At 47.3% G+C, this 22,620-nt stretch overlaps 1 protein-coding gene across 4 annotated transcripts in view; it reads left to right on the top strand.

Moving 5' to 3' along the window:
- Positions 1-22,620, top strand: part of RALGAPA2 (Ral GTPase activating protein catalytic subunit alpha 2) — a 271,302-nt gene that overhangs the window by 227,044 nt on the left and 21,638 nt on the right. The gene's annotated exons all lie outside the window — the stretch shown is intronic.

Genomic DNA, 22,620 nt, shown 5'->3' with positions numbered 1-22,620 from the left:
AGGAGAGGAAGGTGGAGGGTGTAAGGCATCCACAGTCCCCCCACTCCTCAAAAATAACAGCCTGGATGACCTCAGGTCCAATCCAAGATGTCTGCTCGCTGGAGAACTGCCTCCCCATCCCTGCCTGGAGAGGTGCTCTTCTGCAGCCTTCCTCATCCAGGAGCAGCTGCATCTGATCCTCTTCAGATCACATCCCTGGACCACTGTACTTGTGTAAGCCCTTGTGTTATTAGCATCTTACCATCTCAGACCTTTGTTAATTGATCAAAGGGTTAAAGTATAAAAACTATGCAGCTTTAAGGAAAATGTCGATCTTAATGCGTTTCTTTAATCTATAACAATGACTGGTTTTAGTCAGGGCGCTTCAAATGCAGCTATTGTGGAGTCCCTGCCCTTGTATCAGTGGTTAAGTGTCCCGGCCCATTGAGATAGCTTTAGAAAGTGCAAAGGCTACGCTAGCACGTCTTTGTCTCCTCGTCTTTTAACTGTAAAGAAAAAGATGTCCTTGTATCAAGCCTCAGCATTTATGTGAAAAATGAAATCGGGTTCAGTGTGTGCATAGATTTTTCAGAGAGATTAAAGTGGGCATCACGCAATTTTTCTCTACAAAAGGCCGCCTTTGATGTGCTTTCTGTCTATTCACGCAGAAGTGTCAGCCTTTGTTTCTGAGCCGCAAAAGAGCGTCCGCTTGTCACCGGCGCATCCTCATACCTTTGTGTGGGGGCCTTGTTCCAGGTGGGTCTCGTAATTCAGAGATAATGTCACAAGAGCGCGTACACTGTGACCAGACGGCAGGCTGCCTCGGCAAGATAAATGCCAAGGCAAAGCCCAGAGCGCTTATCAAAAATGATCAGGAAACAAAACTAAAACATTTATTTCTGAGCATCTGATTGTAATCCCGGGCTCTCGGCATTTCATCAGCCACATAACAGAAAGTTGCTGCTTGGCACTGGCTTTGTTCTGTGCCTAGGTTCCAGTTTGATTCTGCCTTTGAGGTTTTACTACAAAGAAAACCCGTGAAGTGGTTGCATAACAGGGTCTGGGGGCCGGAGCACGTGCTTGCAGCCCAGGTCAGTCCAGGACTGAGGGAGTAGAGTGGAGATGCTGGGATCTGGGCAGTTCCTATAAAGCATCTTCTGGGCACTCACCCCGGGGATAAGGGTCCATGGTTGGTCCTGACTCATAGTGGGGTTGATGCCTGTTCTACTCCAAGGGGATCTCAGGCACAGAGGGAATCCGGGGCACCTGGCTGAGCCTCTGGGCTCTCGGCAGAGAGAAATCTACACCCTTAACCCCTGTGCTTGCCCACATCTTCAGCGTCCTAGCTGCATCATCGCCAGCTGCTAAAAATACCCTCACAAAGGACTCTGAGTTTGTCTTATCAACTAAAACTATGCCTGTCTTTCTAAGTTTGTTGAGACCATCTTCATCTCTGGAAAAAAAAAAAAAAAGGCAGGGTTTTTCTCCTTAAATGAAAGTGAAATCCAACAGACCTTTTTTTTCTTGGCTTGGCTTTATATTCTTTTTGATGGCAAGTAGGTGTTTTAGGAGAATCTAACTTTTTGTGGATGTTTTTGTTAATGCTACTTCCAAATGAAAACTGCATATATATCTTATTTTAAAACAGCCTCCCAAACAGCGAAGGCTGCATCCCAAGGACAGCATTATTTAAACGATGGTTTGATCTCTATGCCCCTTGGTTTCCCTTATGTTTCCTCTGCTTCAGTCTTTCTCTGCACATTCAGTCCGTGAGGCCAGCCTGGACATCTAACTGTGGGATACCAAGCATTCTCAGGAGGGGAAGAGAGGGCCCCCTCTGGGACCCCTTGTCAACCCCTGGGGAGGGGGAAAGTTGAGGAGGAGGGGGGAAGGTGTCTCTTTTCTACTGCAGTCCCGCCATGACCCACTGCCGCCCACTGAGGCCTCTATGAGCAACTTTGTGTGGAGCCGGAGGGGACGTCTAAGTCACCATCAAATTCTGCCCGCACTCAGCTCCTCGGGACCACCTCCCACCCAAGCCCTTCCCCAATTTAGAGATTCTCGACCCTTTACAAGTCCTACTCTTATTTCCTTCTCTTCATTTTCTATCATGAAAGTGGTGATCCTCTGAGACATACCAAAAACAAAAGAAAAGAAAGAAACAGCCTCTGATATAAATTCATGCCAATATATTTGAAAGTGCTCCCGCAAAAGAAAATTGGAATGTGAATTCTCAGTTAAAATGAGACTTCATTCTCCGGCCACTCAATTACATTCTGCTTTTGTTTGTTTTTCATTTGCGAGTGAGCCTTAACCCACATGAAAATGAAGGCAAGGCTACGCTGTTCTGTCCCAAAGAAGCATTTGGCCACTCAGTGAAAAAGAGCCAGGATCCCATGTATAAATTATTCAGAAATTTGGTAAATAAATGGGCAAACTTCTCGCTGGGGCTATCGCTATTGCATTATTCAGTCCAATAAAGAGAATTTAATTTAATGGGTTTTCAGCAACATTGTTCAGCGAGCAACAAAAGGCATAGTGTCCTTTATGAATAACTGATTTTCCCGGGGCTTTCTGAGGAAAGTGAGTCCTCGTTAACCCTAGAATGGCTAGCTCATGTCATTGAAGCTCGACCACCTGGCTGGGAGGTTGCCCATCAGCTGCCAAGGAAGGGCCGGCCGGGAGGACCAGGTGCTCTGCCCGCTCCGTCTGATTGTTACAGGGGAATAAACAGCATGATTGCACAGTGTGGCCGGGGGCGAGGGTCCAAGACTGCTGCCAGCCAGGGAGCCTGCTTTCTTCCCGGCTCGGCAACCGGGGCCCCGAGAGCGCCTCTATTGAGAGCAGGTAACGCTGACAAAGCTGCGATGCTGTCTGCTGTAATTAGGACGGGGAAAAAAAAAAATCAGACCGTTGAGAACGAGGCAGCAGTGAGCCTCAAGTACCTGTCTCTGCTTCGTAGGGAGCCTCAGGCTTTCAACGCAGGCTGGCAAGTTTCAGCATTGACGTGTAGGAGAAATTCTAGAAAGAAACCTTCATCCTGAGTGACCCTGCTTCTTGTTTCATGTTTGGCTTGATGATGCTGCTTGTTTGCAAGCCTCACACCCAGCCATCACCACACGAGAAGTTTTACTAAGGCCTGAATTCCATGGCAACCCCAAATTCCTGCCTCGTTGATCATCCTTCATAAACTGCTGGCCATTTCTCTTTATCTTCCTTCATAAAGCTCTCCAAGTATCAATGTTTAACCACCTGAAGTAGTCCTCACTCTATGCTGCTGTTTATTCTCAGTTATTCCTCTAAAGCACTGCTCCCCGTGTGGAGGTATAAAAGAAAATTAGCCTTATTGGACTTCAAAAAATTTAATTAAGAAATAGGCATTACGACCTTTCTAAGGGGTTTTGAATGTGAAATGGTTCATTAAGTTCATGTTAATAGAAAAGTAAAGAGCGCTTCCCCCAAATGGCAAGAAAAAAAAAAATCGCTCTCTTAACACATTGATTTATTTCATTCGCTAAAGCACAGGAACCATGAAATGGTTCATCCCCAGCAGCACGTTAAATATGTGCAGAAGTCAAATTACAGCCTGACAGTGCCTTGTACTTTGTACTCATGGTGTGTACATTTCAATAGGCTGGAAGGAAAAAGCAAACTCTGGAAAGATCCTTTTATGAAATTAAATTACCTGTGTTGTATGGCTCTGAAGCTGGGTGTGCGGCTGTTGATTCAGAGGGATTTTAACTGTTGCCTGTAGCTTTTCTGTGGGTTAATCCCCCACCCAGGTCAGTCTCCATCATTAGAAAATAGAAAGAAGAAAAATGTTTCCAGTCAGGCATCTAGGCTGTCCAGGGGCACCTAGTTATACAGAGTCATCAGGACTGCCTAGAAGGACAACTGTCAGTTCTTCAGTGTTTTCTATGTTTTTTAATCCAGGGGCAGTCAGGCCTCTGAGTTATAAATCAGGAGAGGGGCTTGAACCACGTCAGGTCACGTGTCCTGGCCTCAGTTGCCACATCTGTGAAAAGGAATGGTCAGTGTGATGATCGTACAAGCTACCAGTGCAGCAGGGTCTGCTGTGGATGCTAGCTTTGTAAAAGTAATCCCGTTTCTCCTGCCCACTCATGGGGTGTTTTCTGATGGAAAATGTCTCCATATCACACCTTTCTTCTCAAAGGATGTATTCTCCAGGCCCCACTTTACGTTAAGTACCCTGCAGGGACAAAGGAAACAGATAGGGATCCAGTTGTTGGAGAAGAGCCTTTGTTTAGCAAACATTTCATCAGACCTATTATATTTAACACATGGACTAATAGATGGGTTCTGTTATATACCCATTTCACAGGGAGGGCAGGAACTTGCCAAGGCCCGGCACACAACATCGGATCTCGGAGCCCTCCACCCTCATCCCATCAGTCAGCCCTTACCTGGGGGTCTGGTGCCTGCAGGGCCCTGCCCAGCTCCAGCTGATGCACAGGCTCTGAGACTGCGGACTCCTGGCAGGATGGAGGAGGGGCAGGGCCGTCAAGACAGAACTCTGCCCCCTGCCCCCCCGGTACTTGAGCTCAGCGTCTCCTCCCCTAGGACCCAGTGGCCCTGACGAGGCCAGGGCTTTCTTCCTTCTGTTTAGATGGTTCTTCTGCCTCCAGTTTCATGGCAGCAAAGTCCACAATGTCTTCTCATTGTCGCCTTTCAGAGCCATCCCTGTGTCTGACTCCCTGCCCACGCTGCTGTTTCTGTACCTCTTTGCCCGGCTTGACCCTGGCTGCCCAGCAGGGACACGGGCCTCATCGCTCTTTTATTGCTGCAGCATCTGTGTCTACCTCGTCCGTCAGCCACCAGGCTGTTCTTCCATCCTGTGTGGAACTGCCTTGGGAGAAGGAATAAACGACACCTTCTAGCGAGCGAAAGGTGGATCTTATTCAGTTGTTTGGCTTAGCAGGAGGAGTATTTACAAATACACTGACATCTGAGCAAACTCATGTAAAGCCCGCCTGTAAAGGCCTTGAATTAAGAGGGCCGAACTGGAAGGCGCCAAGGGGTTTCAGTAGCCCCGTGGTTCCCTGTGGGGGGTGTCTTTGAAGTGCTCTGATAGCGACACGTGCTAGAGGCCACCACATCCCCTAGCGATCGAGTGACCTGTGGCCTGAAAATGAAGAGGTGGCCACGGATGGGGCTGTGGCCAGGCCAGCTGAGAGGGGGCGTTAAAGGCCGTGGGCTTCCCACAGTGCTCCAAGACTCTGAATCAGACTGGACCACAGGGAATTGCCACTTTTGTAGGTCAGAAGCCAGCAGTTTTTCATGATTCAACCCAATGCATTACTCACCCAGTTTTCAGCAGCTACAATATTTCTGGGATCATTCAACGGAATTTGGAGCAAGGAATCTCCAAAAATGTTCACTGATCCTCTCCGCAGTCTCAATCTCGGTCAAGCTAGAACAGTCTCTGGAAAGGGACCAAAGCTTCACCTTGATCCCCACATTGGGTCTCCCATTCCCCTAATGGAGAGAACAGGGTCCTCTCATTTCACCACCCGCGTTCCAGGGTCATCTCCCACAAGCCCATCGCCGGCCCAACTCCTTGACTGAGAACTGTGCCCACCCCTCGCCTCCCTCCCCTCCCATCCCTGCCCTGACTGGGACGGGGCGGAGGGGGGTCATCCTGGGCTCTGCCCCATTGACCTTTATAGTCAGAAGACAGCCCCGATTCCCTCTCCTCTCTCAGATATCATTTAGTGAGCTTGCACTTGACTGCAGAGTGTATTCTTCACCCTCCTTCCGTTTTGGCTCCACGTCAGCTGCATCTGTATTTTATGCCCTCGTGGTGGAGCTCTGGGAGCCACTGTGAGCCCATCTTTCCCCTCCGCAGCTCAGGGATGACAGAATCTGATAAATTGACAGTCTTCCCGACGCCTCTCCATCGTGGAATTAAGTTTCCTATCTCTGCTTGGTTCCTCTCTCCCTCCCGCTACCTCCCCTGGCTGTGCCCTCACCTGGGGCTGAGCTGAGAGCTGGGCAAATCCACCAGCAGGGAGAGCACCTCACAGGTGTGCGGCACCTGGCGTAGGCAGGCAGGGTGCTGGGCAGGGCTGCCTGCACGGACAGGGGCCTCGGTGTCCGCTGCTCCTGGTATCGAGTGAGCCCCTTAGGCCTGGAGTGTTGGGACACGTTGGATCCTGGGACCAGTAGGTGGAGACTCCCCAAGGGAGCCACCTCCCTGAGATGTCCAGTTGGTTTCAGAGCATCAGGGTAGAACACCTAACAATACCTTGTGTAGTCGTTCCTAAGTTCACCTTGTTATTTCCTTAATTTTTAAAATTGAAGTATAGTTGAATTTTTAAAATTGAAGTTACAGTGTTTCAGGTGTAAAGTGATTCAGTTACACATACATGTTTTTCAGATTCTTTTCCATTGTAGGTTATTATAAAATATTTAATACATTCAATAGGACAGACACACTACTATGTATACCGATAGCTTCCCATGCTATTCAGCGGGTCCTTGGTGTTTATGTTTTATAGACAGTCCTGTGTACCTGTCCTGAGTTCACTCTGAGTGGCTCTCCCTAGAAGGAATTTAAATATAGTTCTCTTGACTTGAAGGGATGAAAGATACTGATGCTTCGCTTGAAAACAAGCGTGCCCCAGGGGGGAGAGGTCCTTCCCTTCCCTTGTCTTCACTTCTGAGCGTTGGGCAGGAAGCATCCCTTTGTTCCAGCTTTGGGGCGTCCTCGACTTGCCCTCTGCAGTTTCAGGGTGTCCCTGGAGCAGAGCCTGCAGAGCTTAGAGGGGCAGAGAGCATCTGTGCTCATGTCAAAAATGCTCTTACCCTTCCCCATCTACTCTGGCTTTGAACCTGCTGCTTTCAGAGCCCAGGCGCCTTAGCTGTCAGTCTCAACACAGCAGCTTCCCTAAAAGCATAACTGAGAGCAGCTGCAGACGCTTCTCCCCTCCTGAAGTCCCGGGAAAAGCCAGTGTGTGGGGAAGGGGTGCATGTGTGTGTGTGTGGTGGTGGGGGAGTGGCTAATCGTGTTGTCAAAATTTGCTTTACCTTTTGCTTTCCTTGCGCTTACGTACACCTCACTCCTCACTGCCTGACCTGCCAAATGCCTGAGGCTCGGTTCTTCAGGGCTTTCCTTGGACACCAAGTCATGGCCACCCCGTGTGTCCCCACTCCTCTGAGTCCTCCTCGCTTCCTCCCACTGCGGATGCTCTGTGGCTATGTCTCAGATGCTATGGTTAAAACCAAGGGCTTAGGATGGTGCAAAAATGTCATCAAAATCTTTATCTACTTTTCTGTTCGGCTTTTCTTCGCTACATGAAATACACATTACAGAATATTGTATTTCTTGTTTGATCTACATTCTGTTCTGTTCTGGAAAGCATGAGAATTCCATCACTGGGAACTGCATTTCTAATCCATCTTAGCCCTTATCAGTGATGCTCTGAAGCCAAGGTTCCTCAGCCTGGGAGGGCATGCCAACCCACTCCAGTATTCTTACCTGGAGAATCCTCATGGACAGAGGAGCCTGATGGACTACAGTCCTTGGGGGTCGCAAAGAGTCGGACACGACTGAGTGACTCTATGAATGTGGTCTCCATTCTCAAGAAAACATCGCAGGCTGGGAAACCTGTCAGGCGACCTCGGTGGTCCTTTAAGTGCACGATTCCGACCAGATTGAAATGAGGACACATTAATGATGAGGTTAATTAGGAAAGCTTGCTTTAAAGGAGCTGAGTGGGCTGATGCATGAGTATTCACAATTGTTAGACCTCATCAGAGAAATACTTCAGTCTTGTGATATAAGTTAAGCTGTTGGTGGTCTGGTTTTTCAGAAATGGACTATATGTTTACATTGCATCTGTGTTTACTCCTTACGTCAAAGGGCTTATTCCTGATTTCTCACAGTTGAGTGGCCCCTGGAGGTGCGTGGCCCAGCCTCTCCAAACACCACAGCCCAGGCTGGGTTTAGATCCCTCTCCTAGTCTCTTCCACTGTTCCCCAAATATTTTCTGGGGGCAATGCAGTGCTCCCCCCAACCCCCTGCCATTTCTGGGAAGATTATTATGTTGAACTATGAAATTACCAATGTTCATTTAATACTTAACTTACTAGAGACTCAGTTTCTTCAGCTTTAAAATGAAAATCACCATACCTTTTCTTCCTAGAATTTTCCAAGAATTATTCTAATAATCTTTGCTCATGGTTGGCACATAATAGGATTAATAATCATGCTTGCATATGGACATATGGGCAGATGGATAAAAATGTTTGCATTTGTGGCAGAACTGAAAATGGCTAATGGATTGTCCCTAAATTTGAATGGTCTTTCTTAAAATTTTAGTGTGGGCAGGATCCATCTAGGAGATGCGGGGGGCACAGTAACCAGCCAGATGTGGGCCCCAGGAAGCTGGATCCTGCCATGATGCAGAGGCCAACAGAGAACAGCTGCTTCTCACATGGGCAGTTAGTTCTGAGACTGGCAATTTCAGGACTTTATGCATTTAACAATGATGAATTTCCCTGGCCAAAAAAGGAGGCCAGCTAGTTTTAAAACAACAAAAGCCAGAGACAAAGTTGTTTGGGGGGAGATCAGAATCTGTTCTTTCAAAATAATTTTTCAGTAAAACATAATTACTTATCTTCCTATGTGCATACAGCATTCAGAATCTGTGTTCCTGGCATTGAATTAGTCAACTGGTTTCCCTTAAGAATTAACTTTATATAACTGTTTTCAAAAGATATGCTGTGGCCTTTATTTTTGGTCTTATTATTTTATTTTTAGTTTTTAATTTTTTACCGATGTATAATTGATTAACAATATTGTGTTAGTTTCAGGTGTACAACAAAGTAATCTGGTTATACTATATATATATGTTTGTATATATCTATATTTTTTTCTTTTCCATTGTAGTCTATTGCAGGATATCAAATATAATTCTCTGTGCTATACAGTAAAAGGTGTGGGGGGGGGGGGGTGCTGTGTACCATATACACAGTGGAATATTACTCAGCCATGAAAAAGAATGAAATAATGCCATTTGCAGCAGCAAGGATGGACCTAGAGATTGTCATACTAAGTGAAGTAAGTCAGCCAGAGGAAGACAAATATTATATGATCTCACTTATACGTGGAATCTAAAAAATAGTACAGTTCAGTCGCTCAGTTGTGTCCGACTCTTTGCGACCCCATGGGCTGCAGCACTCCAGGCTTCCCTGTTGATCACCAACTCTTGGAGCTTGCTCAAACTCATGTCCATTGAGTCGGTGGTGCCATCCAACCATCTCATCCTCTGTTGTCCCCTTCTCCTCCTGTCTTCAGTCTTTCCCAGCATCAGAGTCTTTTCCAGTGAGTCAATCCTTTGCATCAGTAAAAAAATATAGTAGCAATGAACTTATTTATGAAACAAAAACAGGCTCACAGACATAGAAAACAAACATAGTTATCAAAGGGGAAGAGGAGTGGAGTTAGGAGTATGGGGTTAATGAATGCACACTGGATACTGGAGAGGGTTCCTACTCCAGGAGATCTTCCCAACCTAGGGATCAAACCTGCTTCTTTTGTGTCCCCTGCATTAGCAGGCAGGTTCTTTACCACTTTCACCACCTGGGAAGCCCATGAATGCATACCACTATATATAAAATTATCAACAACAGGATTTACTGTGGTCTTAATTTTTTAGTTCTCTCCAGTCAAGGGAATTGGATGGCATTGCAAATGATTAAAAAGTCCAAGTAGATGCCTTTTAATTTGTCCTTCCAAAAGCTCAAAAGTAAAGCTCGTTAGGTGGCGTCACTCACCTTTAATAAGATTAGCATTGTCGCAAAGTTCAGGGGACCTCCACAGGATAACGTTTGGCCCTTCCCCTAGTTTTTGTCCCAACTGATCACCTGGCTTGTGACACCAGGCAGCTAATCAATTCTGTCACCACTGGAGAGCCCGGGCAATCCCTCTACAACAGGTTCAAGAGGACATTCGCTATAGGGCTGTCTCTATAGAAAATGACCCAGGCATTTCCTTCTGTAGTGAAAATTGTCAGAAACCTCAGTTTACGAAGTAAAAAACTGACATACTTGATCTGGTTCAGGATCAACTGTAGGGGACACCCAACTTTCCTTCACTGAAATGACTATTCCCTGATTTCCCAGGTTGTCTAGTGGTTAAGAATATACCTGCCAATGCAGGGGACCTGGGTTTGATCCCTGGTCTGGGAAGATTCCACATGCCGTGGAGCAGCTAAGCTCATGCACCAGAACGTCTGAAGCCCGCCCGATTAGAGCCCTTGTTCCGCAACGAGAGGGTAGCACCCACTCACTGCAACTAAAGAAAGCCTGCACGCAGCATTGAAGACCCAGAGCAACCAATAAATAAATATTTTTTTTTAATGACTATTCTCTTAGTTCCTGGTCCTCCTGTTTGTGTTTTTAATGAAGAAGAACATGTCCCCTGGAATATTTCCTCACCTGTTAGAGGAAACGATTTCAGGCCCAGGACGAGGGGAGACCCACTGCCTCCACCCTCAGCAGGACCAGGACTCTGGGCCAGTCGCCTGAGCTCCAGCAGGCAGTAAGCGGATCGGCCCGCAGCTCGAAACCTGTCCTGCCTTCCACTCCTGGCTCTGAGGCAGTGGGCTCCACACACCCCAGTCCTGCTTGCTGGCCATCCTGGTAGGTTCCACTCGTGAATGTTGCAGGGGCTGAGTGCCCTCGTGGGCAGGTAGTCTGCCCACCCCGACTCCAGGCACATGGCATGTACTCCTGCAGGTCACCATGAGGCCCCTCTTCCAGATGAGGGACTGAGATTCCAGGAGGCAGGCTACTTGCCTAGGTGATAAGGCCACATTCAGCGGAGCTGCATCCCAGGCAGGGCTGACCTTGACTTGCCACCAGGGTGCAGGAACACCAGGCTGGCATTTCTCATCTCTCTCTCCCTCAGAGTCATTGCACAGAGGCTTTTAACCTCTGCAGTGTTTCTGAGTGACGCCAAGTGGGCACATAATTAAAAATAAGGGTTTTCCAAGAAGCTTTATGACCCTTGGAAAACAACAGTTAAAGAAGAGCCATCCGTTCTCATTGCTGCTCAGTGTTTTTTTGTTTTTTAATATTTATGTATTTGGCTGTGCCAGGTCTCAATCTCAGCATGCAGGATCTTTAGTTGCGTCAGGAGATCTCCTAGTTGCAGGATGTGAGACCTAGTTCCCTGACCAGGGATCGAACCTGGGGCCACCTGCACTGGAGCACAGGGTCTTGGCCACTGGACCACAAGGGAAGTCCCCGCTCAGTGTTTTAATTGTAAAGCACCCAGTGGTCAGCTCTGCTGTGTCCAGCACCCTGACCTCATCATCCCTGCCTGACAGTGCTCAGCCATCCTCTCCACAAAAATGTCCACCCCAAAGAGTTAATTAATAAAACTTTAGAATGTTCTGTTGTTCAAAATGTGAACAGAAATAAGCACAGTATGATCAATCTGGCTTAAACAGGCTGACTTAAATTTCCCAACCTCTGACACTTAAATGAAAGGATAAATTCATATAGTTCATCACTCTGTATCTTGGCTTCCTAAGTCAGTCGTGCAGATAATAATTCAGCTAGGAGTCACCTCTTATGCCAGATTAGCTGTAAAACTTGCCAGTTTATTTTGTGCCATTCTTGGTTCTGGAGACAGACAGAAGGCTCTGATTTGTCTCTTCTCACCTTCCTGTCAGCACCAAACAACAGTATTTATGAGTTGACTTAGCATGAGCGTTGCAAACTCTTGACTAATATTCATACTAAACTGAAACCAATGTAAGAGAGAAGCAGAGACTAGCACTGGGAATCAGACTGGCCTGGACTTGAGTTCGAGTCATGCTCACTTCTAGCTGGATGGACACAGGAGAAGAATGTCTGCTCTCTGCCTTACCATCTGTGAATGGAAGTTTCCAGAAGGTCCAGTGGGCTCATGGCTGCAAAAAGGGCAGTGCTAGACCAACGCTGGGTAGGCTGTTCTTACTTGTTATGTAAAGATTGTTTCTTTTCTTCTGAGAGAGCCGTTATCCCAACAGAACTCAAGCTAATGATGATGTAACCTCACCACGATGTGTTTTAGAATCCCCCTCGAATACTGGAACATTCAGTGTGATGGTCAGGTATTGTCGAAGCCGAGACTTAAAAGAGAGTTGAGTAGCAAGGAAGTGCTTTTCTTACAGCTGAAGGAAGAATTATGGATACAGAAGAGGCACTCGGTAAATATCAGGTGGATGGATAGACAGATGGGTGGATGGGTGAATGGATGGGGGGTTGTATGGGTGCATGGGTGGATGAGTGGATGGATGGATGATGAATGAATGGATGGGTTGGTGAGTGACTGGAAGAAATAAGAAATCGAAGGAAGACAGACCTAGACTGTCTGCTCTGCATGGCTGCCTCCCAGGGGGCGTGTTGGCCTTCCGGTCCAGGGACCTGAGGTACAATTTGCTTCACCTTTGAATTCTGAGGGACAGTTCCATCTCTCTTTAAATAAAGTACAAAATGGCTACAAAGGACATTTTCCTCATCTGGGCCATGTCTCATGCCATTAATATAAAACTGCTGGCTTAATGGAGTTGCTTTTGATCTATTAAGAAAAAGACACACCTAATTCAATTTCGTTATTTTTCCAAGAGTAAGTGTCTTAATTTGCAAGAGAATGATTTGATTATAATTTTAAGTGATACTGCAGTTTTATTTTTAGTCACGAAGATGATATTGAGTGACTCTATAAGGCTCAAATGTGGAAAGTCCCAGAGAATTGTGTGAGTTGGGAATTTTATCTTTAACAGCGTTCTGGGGTTGTTTCTGCGTGTAACGTGATGAATGTATCTTAGTCAGAATTAACAGACTCCCTGACAGGGAGTTTTGTGTATAAAAATATGAAAACCGACAGTTTTCATTTAAAGTATAAAGTAGAATAATCCTAGCATATAAAACCACATAACATCAAGATGCAAATACCCATCATTTTTCATCTGCACATCTTTTTAAAGCACGTGTTATTGTTGAGAGATCTTTCTTATTCTGATGTTTGTTCCCACCGGGATAGTCTTGTTTCTTTATTTCCTCCTGCATTACTCTTAAAAAATGGGAAGTTTCTAGGTACTCAAAGGGATCTACTAACATGTAGTGTAGATGTTGACTCTGTTGTCCTTCAGGTCTCTGTAAAAACATCACCGAGTAGATCTAACCAGGCCTTCTGTTAGCTGGGGCTCCTCCAGTCCCTTCCCTTCAGGGGAGAATTCTGATATCGAGAGGCAGGGCTGTGGCTGGAGCTGGGGCCCTAAGTCAGGCTGCTAGGGTTGGGATCCAGACGCTGCGATCAGGGTGGAGGTCCTGGCATTTACCATCTCGGGGTCTGGAGCCAGACACCACCCTCCCTCTGCCACGCTGCTCCTGTGTGTAAAGAGAGAAACAGTACAGACCATATGTAGAGTCGTGAGGGTAAGTGATATAGATACAGCTTCTGAAAGGCCCCGCACAGTGCCGGATTCCACAAAATGCTCAGTCGTTTCCGCGGTCTCACCATCTACAGAGAGCCTGTGTTTCCCCCCGCTTCCCTTGTGGGGAAATGCTGTTTCCTCCTTTTGTTGGAGGATGCGGTCCACTTCCAGACAAACTGCTTGTAACAGAACTGTATGTAGATATTTTTTGTTTCTCTGCACAGCCTAGAACTAAGATGAACAGAGGGCATAGAACCGCACGTCGAGTCCCTGTGAAACCAGAGTCATTCTAACAGGCGCTGGGAATTCTGTGGTCAACCTTGAAAGCAAAACATAACCATTTCCCATTACATTGACTCCATATGCTTCTTGATCATCACTTTTTTTTTAACCTGACGCTGATCCTAATTCTGAGACAGGTGTAAAAAGAGTAAAAGAGATGCTTTTTGCCCACCAGTTGCTCAAAATCCCTGTCCTGGGGCTCTCTGGGCTTCTCTGGCCCCTCTGGTTAGCGCGGGGCCCAGATCTATTGACAGGCCCAGCTGTGGCCACAGACGGAGCAGGTCTTCAGAGGGCTGTCTGTGCCCACCCTGCCTGGACCCATCGCAGGACAGCTCAACCCTCATGCCCACTCAGCATGGCCTCCGCGAGCCGTTGGCATCACGCACTGTCTCTAATTGCAGGAACTCAGTCGCTTAAACATTGTGAGGCAAACATAGTTTTGCTGCCTCTGATCACGGAGGAGCTTTGTGTTATCAGAATTCCCCCAAATTTCCAGTTAGGTTTCGATCACTGGGGCAGTATTTTTTTCACTGACTGATAAGTCCGTGGCTGTCTCAAGTTGCAAGCGCAGGTCAGCAGCCGTGGTCATCAGGTGTGCTCTGAATGACACCCTATCTTACCCCCTGGAACTGGGTCTGGATGGGCCCTGGGAGTCACTTAGTCCCTCTCACAGGGACAGCTGTCCTAGTCTCCAGGTCACTTGCATCTGGTAAACCCCTAACTTTTCTTGGAGTTTCTTCTTGTCATTTGATAATTTGGTGTTAAGATGAGTATCTGTCTGGAAAGCTCAGATGCCATTAAGCTATAATTATTTTACAAAAATACAGAAATACTATTTTCTGTTTGCAGATACAGTCTTATTTATCATCTTAAAATACAGCTCAAAGTAAACATCATAAAAAGGAGTATTTCCCCCCAAAATTGTTTTCTGAAATGGAAAAAAAAATAAGAAAATCTGTAGAGTTTAGTGCAAATACTTGGGACAAATACTTTTAATTAAAAAAAAAAATATTTAATTTCTTTTTGACTGCTCTGGCTCTTCATTTCTCTGCAGGCCTTCTCTAGTTGTGGTGAGTGAGGGCTGCTCTCTAGTTGTGGTACGCTGGCTTCTCTTGTGGAGCTCAGGCTCCAGGCACGCAGGCTTCAGGAGTTGCAGCTCCTGGGATCTAGAATACAGGCTCAGTAATTGTGGCCCACGGGCTTAGTGGTTCCATGGAATGTGGGATCTTCCCCAACCAGGGATTGAACCCGTGTCCCCTGCATTGGCAGCCAGATTCTGAACCACTGGACTGCAAGGGAAGCGCTGGGACTGGCAAATTTAATTCTTTCTAAGCCCATCCTGACTTCATCTGGACCCAATGGGTTGGTGAGGAGCAACAGTTGAGAATATTTCAGGAAACTTAGGGTCAGAACTTCTGCCAAAGAAGATTTTTTTGTCCTTTTTGATTTTGTTCTCTTATCTATCATGTATCATCACAAATTTATTTTTAGAAGCAACCTGGATAAAAACCAATCCATAGGTCACATGAATTGGCTTTCTTCTCCAAAGTGAGAGTGGTTGGGGACTAAGTATCAGATGGTTCAGTGCAAATCATGTTGCACTAAAACCTGTCACGTATATTATTTAATAATAATTTGCCTCTTACAGTCAGCAGTAATAAAGTCCGCATTTAAAATCCAGGTGCACTGCTATTTTAATTGTCGACCCTTTTTTATTCCTTGCCACAAAGAGGATTCAAGACCTTTAGAGACAGTTCCGCATTTCTGTGTTCTGTTCAGTTGTAACTTCGTCGATGTTAAACGCCAGCAAATTGTCAGCAGCGGTCGTTTGTATGACTGACGTTGGGAGCATACTTGTCAGCTCTCTGGGATGAATGAAAATCTGAAAGAGAGACAGTGCTGGTAACATTGACTCCCTTCCTCCCAGAAACCGAGTTACTGGCATCAATCTGGCACTCTGTGGTCCACATTGATCTGTCACTTCTTGGGTTGTTGCATCATCAAGGTAGCCAGTGGGGTGTCTGCTCACTCACTCAACCATGTGGCCTCTAGATGTGATTTTCTCATCACTTAGGTTTTTACTGATGTGAGGCTTTGAGGGACAGGGTCTCGGGGCCCTTTCTTGCCTGGTGATTTACAGAAGGTGAGACGAGGGAGCTGGGGAGGATGGAAAGGGAAGCCCATGACTGAGGGTGTGCTCCTCACACATCGATCCCTGTGAAGAGCCGACGTGAACATTTCCAATCATACTGTAATCAATCCTCAAACCCTTGGAGTGCCTCGGACCCTGAGAGTGAGACCTTCCTTTCCCTCCACCCATGAGAACAGACCTTCTCCTAAAGTCTAATTTAATAGCCTGAAAAAAAATCTGTTTTTCCCCCATTTCTATTTACTCTGGTCATTTCCTGTGAATTATTCTTAAACTTGGTTACATGGGTCTTTTCTCCTTTCTTAGCAGTGGTGCACTGGTTCCTCCTCTCCAGGAGTGTACCATTACAGTCTGAAAACTAATCTAATATCTTATGTGTTTAATTTCCTTTTCCCAAACATCTATCTCTTTGGTTACATTGTTCAGTGAAGTTGTCCTCTTTATCCGTTTCCAGGCGGTGACATTTACTTTGAATGATTCATTTATTTGGAGTCTTAAACAGTCCTAGAATTTAAATTTGCATTATATTTGAAAGACAAACAAAATCTTTGTAAAAGTGATGCATGGCTTTAGGCTGTTAGGAGCATCTGCTCCTGTCTTGATTTATTATGGAATTACATCCATTTATTACGGATTATCAAATGCCAGCCCAGCCCACCTATGGAGCATCCCTCTGGCCCCAGCGGCAGGTACCAACCAGAGAAGAGGTTAAGAAAGCAGACGTGAGACATGAACGGAGGCCCTGCCCTCCAGAAACACGTGGTCCAGGGCTTGTCCTGCCCTCTGGCTTCTGCCCTCCCCCTAAAGTGGAGAGGGGGTTGTTCCCAGTGTGCGTCCCTCCCAGGTCTCCTCCAGGACCTTCTCCAGCTGGAGACTCAGAACTCTTCTTCATCTCCCCCCAGAGCTCTGCTGAGCGACAACAGCCGCCTCCTCCCCAGCGCTGCTCCCCTGACCCCACGCAGGCCCCTCAGGCTCCCTTTGCTTCTCCATCCTCTGCATCAGCTTCTGCACCTCAATGCCCTCCAGGCCACCTAAGGCTTGACCCTGGGGCCTGGCCAGAGCGGGAGTCCCCACACCCCCAGGCATCCTGCCATCTGCCACCCACTTCCTTCCCCTCCACCTCTGCTGTCTGGAGGCCCGCATCTCCTCCCGCTTTCTGACCAGTTTCCCTTCCTCAGGGCCCTTCCACACAGGCCCCTCCCTGCCCCCACTCTCCATGATCTCAGGAGTACAGTGTAGACCTGGCTGTTTTCTGTTTCAGAACCCCCAGCAGTGGTTCTCCCAGGGGCTGGAGAGGCCTTGGGCTCCTCCCACCACCGCAGGCCCAAAGGAAGCCCCTCTTTCCCGCTGGGTTCCTGTGACCTGAATAGCAAAAAGAGCCTGAATAAGCAAAAAGAATGAAGTCATTGTTATTTTTAAGGAATTTATAAAATCATCAGGGCTTCTCTGGTGACTCAGTGGTAAAGAATCCACCTGCAAGACAGGAGACCCGGTTCGATTCTCTGGGCCAGGAAGATCCCCTGAAGAAGGAAATGGCAACCCACTCCAGTATTCTTGCCTGGGAAATCCCATGGACAGAGGAGACTGGTAGGTTACAGTCCCTGAGGCACAAGAGTTGGACACGACTTAGCAACTAAACCACCACCACCATAAAGTCATCAAGGTCTGCAGCTTAAACCTGTGTACTCAAGTTTCCGTTGTAGGTTGACTTTTTATACCCACATATGTTTAAGTTTCATTCAAAGAATAAATAAATCCCAACCTTGCACAAGATCATGGAATTGACTTAACCCCATGTGTTTCAGAATTTATGATATTAGCTGAAAGCAGTTAAGTTAGAAGACCAGGGTTCTAGTCCCAGTTGCACCCCTGAGTAACTGACCCGAGAAAACTCACCTGAACTCTGAGCATCTGTTTCCCTGTTAGTAACATGGAAACCACAGGACTCATCCTAGCTCAGGTGGATCCAGTGTAAAGGAGGCTGTTGCCTAAAGCTGGACACAGAGCACCCCACCGCCTTTGATTATCCACCATGTTCTTTCTGGAAGACAAGGCCTTAGGCCCACATTGGGGATGAGGAGGGACAGGGAATCCACACTCATGGTGCTTCCAGCTTGTGTGCTGGAACCCCAGTCAGTGCTTCCTGCTAGGATTCTGTCTGATCTTCCCACAGCCACGAGAGCTGACGTCACCATCCCCACCAGGCACAGAAGGCAGCCTAGGTTGGGGCCCAGACCCAGGGCAAGAGGGGCGGCTGGAATTCAAATGCAGGCCAGTCTTCCTGAGAAGAGCAAGCTCCTTTCTGATTGTCATGCTGCTTCTGTCACTGCTAAGCATCAAACAGTGATCAGAGTAAACCTGGGGGTTCGGGTTTGAATCCTGAAGCTCTTGCAACCCAGCAGAGTTTATCTTGAGGGTTTCAGAAAGTTCTCTTCGAGGTTTTGTTTGTTATTGTTGTTGTTATAAACCATTTTTAAAGTCTTGATTGAATTTGTTACAGAACTGCTTCTGTTCTGTGTTTTAGTTTTTTGGCCTTGAGGCATGTGGGACCCTAGTTTCCAGACCAGGGATCGAACTCATGTCTCCCTGAATTCTAAGGGGAAGTGTTAACCACTGGACCCCCAGGGAAGTCCCTCTTGGAGTTTTTTGAGAAAATGTAACCAGTGAAGACATATGTAACCAGTAAACCACCCAAGTTTACTCTGATTACTTCTTTATGCAAGTGAAGAACACTGAGTAGAGTAGTAGGTAAAAGACTCAAAACTAGGCGGAAACCAAGATGAGTTTCTAGTTAGTAATTTGAATGTTCTTTGCATTTGGTACTCAAGGGGAAATTTTCTCTTAAAAACTGCTTTGCCTTGTGTGGTATTTAATGAGAGAGTACTTCAGGACAGAATGTCAATTTCACGTCAGTGGACTTACTGAGAGCCAGAGGGCAACCGCTGGCATCAAAACAGGCATTGGCTGTGTGACCAGGTGGCTCCATAGCCACCTGCTTCCTCTGGTCAAAGGTTACTGATCACCCACTGCCTGGAATTACTTCAGCCTTCAGTTCATATCTTAACATGGCTTACACCTTATAAAGTCTTTGGTGTCTAAATTATAAATGCCTTTTTGAATAGCACGCAGCCAGCATTGACGTCCTAAGAATGTTAGGTATGAAAATGTCCCAAGACACTGCTCTTTGTTAGTGGCCCTGGATAGTACTTCTTAAAAAATTCAACAAAGATTCCACAGCTACATTTTTTAAAGCTACTTAAAAAAAGAAGAAGAAGAAGAAGAAGAAGATTCTTGGCACGTGTGAGCTCCTTCAGTTCAGTTCAGTCGCTCAGTCGTGTCTGACTCTTTGCGACCCCATGAACCGCAGCATACCAGCCCTCCCTATCCATCACTAACTCCCAGAGTTTACCCAAACTCATGTCCATTCAGTCAGTGATGCCATCCAACCATCTCATCCTCTGTCGTCCCCTTCTCTTCCTGCCCTCAATCTTTCCCAGCATCAGGGTCTTTTCAAGTGAGTCAGCTCTTCGCATCAGGTGGCCAAAGTATTGGAGTTTCAGCTTCAGCATCAGTCCTTCCAATGAACACCCAGGACTGATCTCCTTTAGGATGGACTGATTTGATCTCCTTGCAGTCCAAGAGACTCTCAAGAGTCTTCTCTTGAGACTTCTCTCAAGACTCTCAAGAGTCTTCTCCAACATTGATGTTCAAAAGCATCAATTCTTCAGCACCCAGCTTTCTTTACAGTCCAACTCTCACATCCATACATGACCACTGGAAAAACCATAGCCTTGACTAGAAGGACCTTTGTCGACAAAGTTATGTCTCTGCTTTTTAATACACTCTCTAGGTTGGTCATAACTTTCCTTCCATGGAGTAAGCGTCTTTTAATTTCATGGCTGCAATCACCATCTGCAGTGATTTTGGAGCCCCCAAAATAAGTCAGCCACTGTTTCTGCCATTTCCCCATCTACTTGACATGAAGTGATGGGACCGGGTGCCATGATCTCAGTTTTCTGAATGTTGATCTTTAAGTCAATTTTTTCACTCTCCTCTTTCTCTTTCATCAAGAGGCTCTTTATTTCTTCTTCACTTTCTGCCATAAGGGTGGTGTCATCTGCATATCTGAGGTTATTGATATTTCTCCCAATAATCTTGATTCCAGCTTGTGCTTCTTCCAGCCCAGCATTTCTCATGATGTACTCTGCATGTAAGTTAAATAAGCAGGGTGACAATATACAGCCTTGACATACTCCTTTTCCTATTTGGAACCAGTCTGTTGTTCCATGTCCAGTTCTAACTGTTGCTTCCTGACCTGCATACAGGTTTCTGAAGAGGCAGGTCAGGTGGTCTGGTATTCTGCTGTTTCTAAACGGTGCCAGGGTTGGGGTGGTGTCTGTCTTCTCTTTGTCATGGTGTGTACATGTTCTGGCTTGGGCTGCAAGTGAAAATGTACTTGACGATCTTCTGGTCTCACCCCATCCCTCGTAGGTGTTTGTCTGAATGACAGCACCCAATTCAGCACAGTGTAGCCCAGCCTGGGGTGGGGAGTGTCTGCTCTCGTGATAGCAGAGAACCTTCTAGGAAGCAAACCTTCCTGCTCCAGGGCCCCGTTCTGGATGCACCTTTGTGCCCCATCTACTATGGTGCCTTTTTTGAAGACTTTGGCATCCCTAGTGGCTCAGATGGTGAAGAATCTGCCTGCAGTACAGGAGACCCAGGTTCTATCCCTGGGTCAAGAAGATACCCTGGAGAAGGGAGTGGTTACCCACTCTGGTATTCTTGCCTGGAGAATCCCATGGACAGAGGAGCCTGGTGGGCCACGGTCCATGGAGTCACAAAGAGTCAAATACGACTGAGTGACTGTGTTCTATTTATATTTACATTACTCCATTGTATTTACTGTACCCAAGAACCTCAAAGCTGGATTATTTCCCTCTGGGAGTCCAGTGCTGGATGGAGGTGCTCTTAGGAGCCCAGATCACTCAGCCTTGACAGAGACAAGCTCATGACAGCGGGAGCGTGTCACTCACTCAGGACAAGGCTGCCGGCCACCCGGCGGGTAAGCATGGGGGTGGCATACGCGGCAGCCCTCCGCGGGGACCAGTGAGCTCGGTCAGCGTTGGGGGCGCCCCTCTAGGCGTGTGGCCTCCACCGTGTCTCTAGCCCAGCGTGTGCTCACGTCCAAGCCCCATGTGCACGGGGTCCGGACGCAGCCCAGGCCTCAGGACCCAGCAGGACGGGACTGCAGAGGCCGCGAGCAGGGAAGGGGCGCCGACGGGGCCCCAGGCTCAGGTGGTCGTCAGCCGCAAGTGGAGCTCAGCCCTTTGAGTCATTTGTCACGCCTCGCTCGGCCCCTGCTGGGCCTGCACGTGCCAGCTCAGTGTCACAGCTCCTGTCCGCCAGCCGGCCGCCCAGGCCCAGCATCCTGCTGTTCGCGGCCCAGCGGCTCGGAGGGCCGCGCTCGGTAACAGCCGAGCGCTGTGCGGAAGACGCATGTTCGTAATGAGACGTGAACGGCATTAGTGGGTCCCCCAGGCCACGGGGGCCGCGCCGCAACACTTGGCAGCCTGTCCGAGAAGGCGAGTCACCTGGAGTTCAGCCGGAACGCAGACTCACATGGCCCAGGCCTCAGGCTGCTGCGACCACCGTCCGTCCCTGCAAACCGTCATCCATCATTGTCTTGAAACTCCTGTTCCTTTTGAAAAGTTGCCCAGAGCCAGCCTGAAGGGCGATTCTGGAATGGGCCGGCCCAGGAGAGCTTTCCCTGGTGATGGTCGTGTCCCCTGTGTCTGCACAGTCCAGGCTCTGTGTTCGTGAAATACAGCGTGCGGCACACAAGAACCCTTTTCCTTATTTCTTCATTTTTTATTCATTTAAATTTCAGTGCACCTAGGCACTGAGAGCCCATGGTCCTGTGTTGCACAGCCAGCCCCAGAAAGCCTCTGGGCTCCTCGTGGGCTGAAAACCTTTCCCTGAATGTAATTAAAGGAGGAGGAGCAAAACCCCTTGTAGGGAAAACTCGTGAGCATCCTTTGCCAGAAGAGAGTAGAATACTCTCCTCTTTTAAAATGCATGCCTATTGAACAGCTATTTGGAAGGGCAGAATTTTTCCCCAACTTGCATTATTAAAAGAGGCCATTTTGAAAAGATAGTTTTAAAATTCAGTGAGAAATGCTAGAATTACTCTGGCCTTTCTGGAGCTACAGATAATAAACGGGTGGTAACCCACATTCCCTGTGTTCCTACAGAATTAGCACGGTTTTCAAAATGACTGAACCACGTCCCTTAACTTCTGCGTCGATCACGGGGAAGCAGGGGGAAGAGCCAGCTCGCTGAGTCCCCTGAGTGCTAACTCACAGAGCCCTCCGTGCGTCGCCTCCATTCGCTGCCCAATTGTCCTGACGTTATCCTGTTATTGGAAGGCGTGATTCACCTTCCGAGGAAACAGAAGCCACACACAAAAGGGGAAGATTTGCTTTCTGCCCCATGAAAGGCTGCCGCACGCGGGGGCCCTATTGAGACAGCTGGAAAGTTGCTTCAGCGTGTTACGCTTGTAAGTTTTATTGGTGCCTGGTTTTTGATTACACATTTGAATGCGTGTGTTCCAGGGCTGCAGTTTTAATTAAAAGCCAATAGTCCTTTTTTTTAATATTGTGTTGTGTGCTCCCTGGTAGATTCTCCCAGTTAGTTCTTTCTAATAACTAATATTATTTAGTTATTTAGAACTAATAACTAATATTAGTTCCTTCTAATAAT

Source organism: Cervus elaphus, chromosome 23 (genome assembly GCF_910594005.1).
Source record: "Cervus elaphus chromosome 23, mCerEla1.1, whole genome shotgun sequence".
In the NCBI taxonomy this organism is placed as follows: Eukaryota; Metazoa; Chordata; class Mammalia; order Artiodactyla; family Cervidae; genus Cervus; species Cervus elaphus.
This window is presented reverse-complemented; position numbering and strand designations above follow the sequence as displayed.